The 7,794-nt window shown below is 32.9% G+C and overlaps 1 pseudogene; it reads right to left on the bottom strand.

Moving 5' to 3' along the window:
• The window catches only part of LOC111998030 (protein BPS1, chloroplastic-like), a 13,716-nt pseudogene extending 6,153 nt beyond the window's left edge, over window positions 1-7,563 (bottom strand).
• Window positions 7,564-7,794: the final 231 nt, after the last annotated feature.

Here is a 7,794-nt window from a genome sequence, read left to right as displayed (position 1 = left end):
TTATTTTTAGTATATTTTTGTTAATTTTATTAAATAAATAAACTGATTTTCAACAAAAATACAATCCAAATACATAAACAAGTATAATTTAGAAAGGAAGATAAAATAAAATATACTTTAAGTGTATTTGAGAAATTGCATGATTTTTAGAGAAACTAGTCGCTAACCCGTGCGATGCACGGGATAGTTAAATAAAAGGACAATTAACCAACATCACATTAAGGTAAAAGAATTAGTGAGAGACTGATTTGCCCACCAAGAATTTAAAAGAAAAAAAGATTGATATAATAAAATCTAAAAAATTTAGAAATATAAAATTAGTTTAATAATATGCATATTGTGGGGTTCAAATTCTTTACGTAAACCCAAAGACAATTAATTTGTAGAGTATGGGTCAAAGAACTAGAATTAGTAAGGGATTAATAACAATGGATCATAACCATTTCAACAGTGCATTGATCAGTTTGTATACATTGATAGTTTAATCACTCTCTTGTTTTTCTTATCTCTCTTTTCTCTCCTCCTTCTTCCGGGGTCCAATTGACAGGTGCTCCCCTCTATTATATAGTCACTCCTACCCTCATCTCCATCGTCCACGTGCTCCCCATCCATGAACTTGCTCAAGTACCTGTCACGTCAGGCAGCTTCTTTTCATCTCTGTGTGAGTGGCGGTAGGTTAGGATGCACTGTTCAGAGGTCTTCTCCACATAAATGCGGCCAGAAAAGCTGTTGCAATGCATTGAATACGGTGGCAGCAGCCTTTCCCTCAGATATTTCCCCATCCTTATCGTTCCTGAATATGCTTTGAGCTTATCTTGATCAGGTGGAGTCCTTGGACAGTCATTCGGGCTTTTCCCTACTCAATTAGTCTCCGATATCATATCAGAGCAAAACATCTTCCTCGGACAGGAGATGTCCTCCTCGGACTGGAGATATCCTCCTCGGACAGCGATGATCCTTCATCAAGAGGATTCCACTCCTAGCTGGGCCTTGTCTTTTCCGCATCTCTCTTTTCGGATGTGAAACAGTCCTCTCGTGGGTATTCGGCCCATTAACTTGGGCCTGGCCCCCTTTTTCCCCCACACATATTATAGACATTTTGCTAGTTAGTGTTTAAAAAAAAAAGATCTGTCATAATTAAATAAAATACGATGGGAATAAATATTTAACTTCTATGCTTTTCTATAGTTTAGAAGTGTTGTCTAACATAGAATGTTATTGAGTTGTAAGAAAGATTTTTATAAAATGTTAATACCATATATATGTGCTTATATTGTCAATGTCTTATTGCAGGTGCATAGTTACTGAAACCTACAAAGTAATTTACAATTCTTAAATTAATAAACCAAAATTCCCAAAAGTTATATATATACATACACTCAAAACTGATATAAACTACAAAGATAAAAACAAATCTTATTTAGTCGTAATAATAACAATATAAATAATTCAAAACATGGAACATTATCAAATTTATAACACATAATTCCATTATCTTTTACGTTGAATCCAAACAAATAATAAATTAAAATTAATCCAAACAAATAATTAATCAACCAAAAATCAAAACTTTAATTAAGAAAACAAAAAATCACATGAACCAAAATAAAAATTCTCAATAAAGCAAAAACATATAAAAATTTATCACACCTTGGGCTGGAAGACAAGGTTGCAGTTTTGATTTTTCTTCAAAAAATAGAGATGCTTATCTGCCATATACAATATAAAATAATTATTAGAATTTCAACCCAAAAACCAAACTCATAAAAACAATATCAAAATATAGAGATTAACCCAAATACTTAGAAGAAAATCAATTCTAAACATAATAAAACAATAAGATAGAATGAAAATTTCAGGCACATATGAAAGCAAATAAAAAATACAAAACCTATAGTTTTTTTTTTTTTTTACATGACTCTCTCTCCTTCTTATTTTTTTAATCTTAAAGTGAAGTTGAGTTTAGGGTTTTGAGATGGTAATTGCTAGGGTTTTAAGGAGAGAAGAGAGAGTCCTACCAGGAGTTTCTCTCTTTTTTCTTAATCCTAAAGTTTTTTTTTTTTTTTTGGTGAGTCCTTTAAAAAAAAATTCTAACGTGTTATGTGAATTTTTTTTTTGAAACCTAAAGTGGGTCATTTTTTTTTTTTTAATTCTAACGTGAGGTATCTTTAAAAATTATAATTAATTTTTAATCTTCAATTTTATATTATATATAGATAATAATATTGATGTGATAAGTTTTGGAGAGGCCAACAAAATATATCTAATAGAGTTTTACTTAAACTAAACTATTGTAACACTAATAAATATAAGAAGATATAAAACCTAGAATAAAAAGAATCTAAAATAAAAAGAAAAAGAAAATAATGGTGATGTGAAAAATTGTGAGAGTTTTAAAAGTTTCAGTTTTATATATATATATATATATATATTATGGGGGAAAAGCCCAACCATACGTAGTGGGCCTAAAACCCAATGTGAAGGTTATTGTATGTCCGAAGAGGCTAAAATCGTCGAGGGATACTTCGCGTGAAAGAATGATACATGGGGGCGAAGAAGATCCGTCCGAAGAGAGTATCAGTGTTCCGAAGAGATCATTATCCTCGGATGTAAAGATTCTGGGTCATATAAATATCGGGGGGTTCGAATGAGTTTACTAGTGACTTCAGCAGTCTAGATAAGCTTTGGACACACCTGGAAATAAGAAGAATGGAGAAATATCTAAAAGGAAAGCTGCCACCACCGTATTAAATGCACTGCAACAACTTTTCTGACCGCATTTATGTGGAGAAGACCCCTAAATAGTATAACTTCAGCTACCGCCACTCACAAAAAGCTGAGGGAGATACATGATATGACATGCACTCAAGCAGGGAGCTAGATGAATAACAAGTGGACGATGGGGATGATGGGTGAGGATGCTATATAAAGAAGAAGGGCCCCTAATAGAAGGAGGGGGGGGGGGGAGGGGTGAAAAAGAGAAAAGAGAAAAGATAGTTTAACCCTGAGAATTGTAACCTGTATTCAATTTATCATAAGTCTCTTCGGACTTGAACTTACTTGATCTTTACGTGTATTTTTTATGTTGGTTCATACTGGGACGTTGTGATCAACCATTGTGAGCTCCACAGTCAACCTAACTTTATCATCCACACTCTACAAATTTATTGTTTTTGGGCTTGGGCCACGAATCCTAACCTTACATATATATATAATAATAATAATAATAATAATAATAATAATAATAATAATAATAATAAATATAGATGATGATTTTTGTGATAAGTTGATGTAGGATAGAATTTACAATTTAATTTTTATAATTATTTAATTTTGGTATTTTTATGCAAAAAACGTTATTTTAGGTCTAGGTGATTTATTTCCTTATTTTTTGGTTCTTTTAATGTTTTTTAGGTCCAATTTGGTTCCTATTATGGTTAGGTATTAATTAGGGCTTATTTTAGAATATATTTTCTTGTCCATCAAGTTTTATGGAGCCCTTAAATAGGCCTCCAAATTTATATACGTTTTTCAATATTATTGATATTAATAAAAATTCAAACTTTTGTCTATTATTTTTCTGGTGGATTCTATATAAGATATAAAATCTAAAATAAAAAGAAAAAGAAAATAGTGATGATGTGAAAAATTGTGAGAGTTTTAAAGGCTTCGGTTTTATATATATAGATAATATACTTTAAGGTGATTATGACATCTTGTATTTTCTATTAGCTTATATACTTAAATGTACAGGTAGAAAGTAACTTTAAACAAATAAATTAACTTTTTTTTTGTTTTTTTACTTATTAAACAGGAGTCAAAAAATGAATTTAAGGAATTAAACTCGTCAAAAAGAAGAAAAAAAAGAAGAAAAAAAAGAAGAAGACATTGTTACAAATAAGATTTTGATATGGAGGCCAAGAAGTTATAAATAAGAGCGTGGGGGGTGGTTGCTCGCTAGTTGCCAATGATGTAGATGGAAAGAGTTGAAGGGGATGGAGGTGGGGTCGGCATGATTTAAATGACAGTAGACATGTGGGTGGTCTGGCAACAGTGTCAACCTGGGCACATGACATGAATTGCGGTTTTGATTTGATGAGTGAGTCCCTCTTCGGATTGTTTGTTGTAATTCATCTAAACCCAAAATCCCCTTTAAGTTATCGAATATGGTAGTGATAGAGAGAGGTAGGACATGTGTCTTGGTCCAACCCTGCTGTGGTGAGAGGATTGGGATGGGATTTGGTAACTGACTCTTCTGAACTGGCCTCGTGTCTTGTGTTCCAGCTCTATCCAACCTGCCCTACCCAATTCTAGGCCGACTTGACTTCAGAATCTAAATACCACAATCTTTTTCTTTCTTATTTTTTATTTTATTTTATTTTATGAAACTAAACACCATAATCTCTTAAGTTACAATTTTGTCATGATTAGGATGTGATACGGAATGAGCCGGTGGAGAAAAAATAAATTTTATTAATTTCTATGAAACTGATAAAAAATCGGTCATATTATACCATATAAAATAATTGTAAAAAAAATGAGAGGTTGAAGTAAAGCAGACAAATAATCAATTATATTATAACATACAAAATAATTGAAATGTTGCGAGCAAATATTATGGTCCTAAAGTTGCCAACCCATTAAAATTGCACTTTTCTTCATCTTCTAAAAGGCTTTCTTTCTTCGTTCTCCCAAAAAAAAAAGCTTTCTTTCTCTTTTCTTTTTTTTTTTTTTCCTTATCTTATTAATGATTTTTGGAATATGCAGTTACCTTTTTTTTGGTAGAATGCTCTTTTTTTTTTGAACTCATACTTCGATCACAACATGGAGTAACGCTTTTGTCAGATCTCACAAAATTAATATTATTCTAAGAACATTTACAAACACAGAAATTTGATAAAATTCACATAATTTGACCCATCACAATACAAAAAGGTCGAGAGATAAAGTTTGTGAAAATTTTAAATTAAAGAAAGATATTAGATGATGGTGATGAGGAATTTGTGTGTTTCAAATTTGGACTAGAAAATATGTAACACATAAAGGTCCATTATTTTAATGGAATGAAATTATCATTTTCATCATGATGGTTAATGGATTAAAGATTCATAGTTTATCCAAAATTTTGAGATTATGACTTTATTATTGTTGTTGCATGGGTAATTTTAGGTAAAATTATATATATATATATATATATATTTAAAGATTTATATATTAAGATGATAAATTTTGACTCTTCTTCCTCCAAATTATACCAAACTATATAAACAAAATTTCTTCCAACCTATTACTTGATAAATAGATGATCATCCACATATATTTTACTCGCATGATATATTAAATGATTTGTAATTTTGTATAACTTAATTTGACTATTAAAAATGTCATGTGATGGATGATTATTTAAACTGTGATGAAATCATTTCACTTTTTGGTGTCTCTAATATTATCACATAAACTTTTGAAATAGAAAAAGTTTGGCAACAAACTCGGTTTTAGCCTAAAACTACAATTCCATTTAATATCTATTGGATGTGAATTTTGACAAATCCATCATGAATTATATTTTCGTCTTATATTTTTCATGTTTGCAAAATTTTCAGAAAATCAATGATCAATAGTTATATCATCAATCAAATGTTTAAATTTCAAGTTTTTGTAATATAAAATTATACATAAAAAAATAAGTTTATAAATCGAATAATAAATTAATCTGATTGATACTAAATTTTACATGTGTGTTAAGAACATAAAAAACATACAACCCCATTGGTTAGATTTTTAAAATATATAGTTGTAGGGTCAGGATTTGTAGCCCAAGCCCAAAACAATGAATTTGTAGAGAGTGAGTGAAAGAGCTGGGTTAGCTGTGAATTCAGCAACTGTTAACTATGATATTAAGGGATGGACCAACATAAAAACACACTTAACTGCTAAACATATTGATGTCCGAAGAGATATATTATTGATTGAATAGTGAATACAGTTCTTAGAGCTACAGTTAAATCTTTCTCCCATCTTTCTTCAGAGACCTTTCTCATTTATATAGCCCTCTTCTAAACCATCTTCATCGTACACTTGTTTTTCATCCAAGCAATCACTTGAGTACATGTCACATCAGGTATCTTCTTTAACTCTCTAGGGGTGTTGGTAGTTGGAGTTGTACTATTCAGGAGTCTTCTCTACATAAATGCTGTCAGAAAAGTTGCTGCAGTGCATTAAACACGGTGGTAGCAGCTTTTTCCTTTAGATATTTCTCCGTTCTTATCATCTTTAGACATGCTCAGAGCTTATCCTTATCATTGGAATTGCCAAGAAGATCACTTGAACCTCCCAGGTACTTGCTTGATCGATACTGTTTATATCTGAAGAGAATACACTCCTCGGCCTGCTAATGATCTCTTCGGCCTGCCCTCCTCGATCATTTCCAGGTATATTTCTCCCATTTAGAATCCTTCTTAATTATTTTCTTCTCTTCAAACATATCTTAACCCAAAAAAGAGGCCCCAGGCCCAATACACAATGCTGGGCTTTCACCCCCACAATAGCCCCTCAAAATTTTTAATTTTTCTCTCGCGTCCGAGGAGAAAAAATTAAGATTTTGATTTGTTACGAAATAAAAACACAAGTATTTGAATTCACACGTGTATGAGCATAGGTTTACGCGCTTCATCATTGCTGCTGTCGTTTCAGTATTAGCTCTATTAATTACTCAAGGTGGCGTTCTGTCTTGTATCCAACGATGGACCATCGATCCAACGGATGATGTTATTCCTCGTAATTTGGGTGGGATGACTCTTCCCCTTTCATTTATCCCTATATAAGGCCTCAGAAGAGGTTATTTCTTTTTTACTTTGCAAACTCTTAGATTACCCAGCGAACTCAAGCATTCAAATCCACCAAACTCTTCCAATCATCATTCCTAGATCTTCCCAGAATCCGCAAGAATCTCTCTACGAGTTCAAAGATCATTCTCCGATTTAGTTTGTGTAAGTTCTCCTTTATTCAAGCCTTTCATCTTCTCTTCGGCCAGCTTCCTCGGCCTTCAACCTCTCGTTTCCCAGTTATTATTCTGCGTCTTCTTTTAGTTAACCAAAAATGGGTAGATTTCAGTATCTTGTCGATAGTCCTGCCTTAATAGAGGAATTTAAGGAGACATACGGCATACCACAGGGGGTAAACTTGAGGTATTGTCCGCCAGAAAGGATATTAACCGACCGAAGAGAGGGGGAAGTCTTAATCCCTATGATAGCATTCATAGAAGGAGGAATGACTCTCCCTATGGGTTCTATTACCCAAAACTATCTTCGTAACCACAGGCTTTCTCTTGATCAGTGCGCATCCAATGTCTTTAGGATCCTAAGAGCAGTTGATGCTTTGAACCTTCATCTAGGATTAGGACTCACCTAGCTTGATGTGGTACATATGTGTGAGTGTCATAGCCAGAAGGGAGCGGGATACTATCTTAAATCCTGATCCGACGTCATTAGGCTCGTCTCCTGCCTTCCTAAGTCCAACAAAAGGATGAAAGATGACTATCTGATCATCTTGGGCGTGCGACATGACGGTCTTCATTGCCCGACCTAACTAGGAGAGCCAGGTGGGACATCTTAGATTTAGGTTTCCTAACAATAGATTTAGGATCTCCGTTTTTTAACAATTTGCCTTCTCTTTGTATCATTATTTTCAAGTTTTTGACTTAGTTTCGTTGTGGTGTTAACAGATAAGGATCACGTTTCTCCTCGGCTCAGTCACACAAACGTCTGCGCGCTCAACTACTTACTACGATCAGAG

Source organism: Quercus suber, unplaced genomic scaffold (assembly GCF_002906115.3).
Source record: "Quercus suber isolate HL8 unplaced genomic scaffold, Cork oak 2.0 scaffold_6, whole genome shotgun sequence".
Lineage (NCBI taxonomy): Eukaryota > Viridiplantae > Streptophyta > Magnoliopsida > Fagales > Fagaceae > Quercus > Quercus suber.
This window is presented reverse-complemented; position numbering and strand designations above follow the sequence as displayed.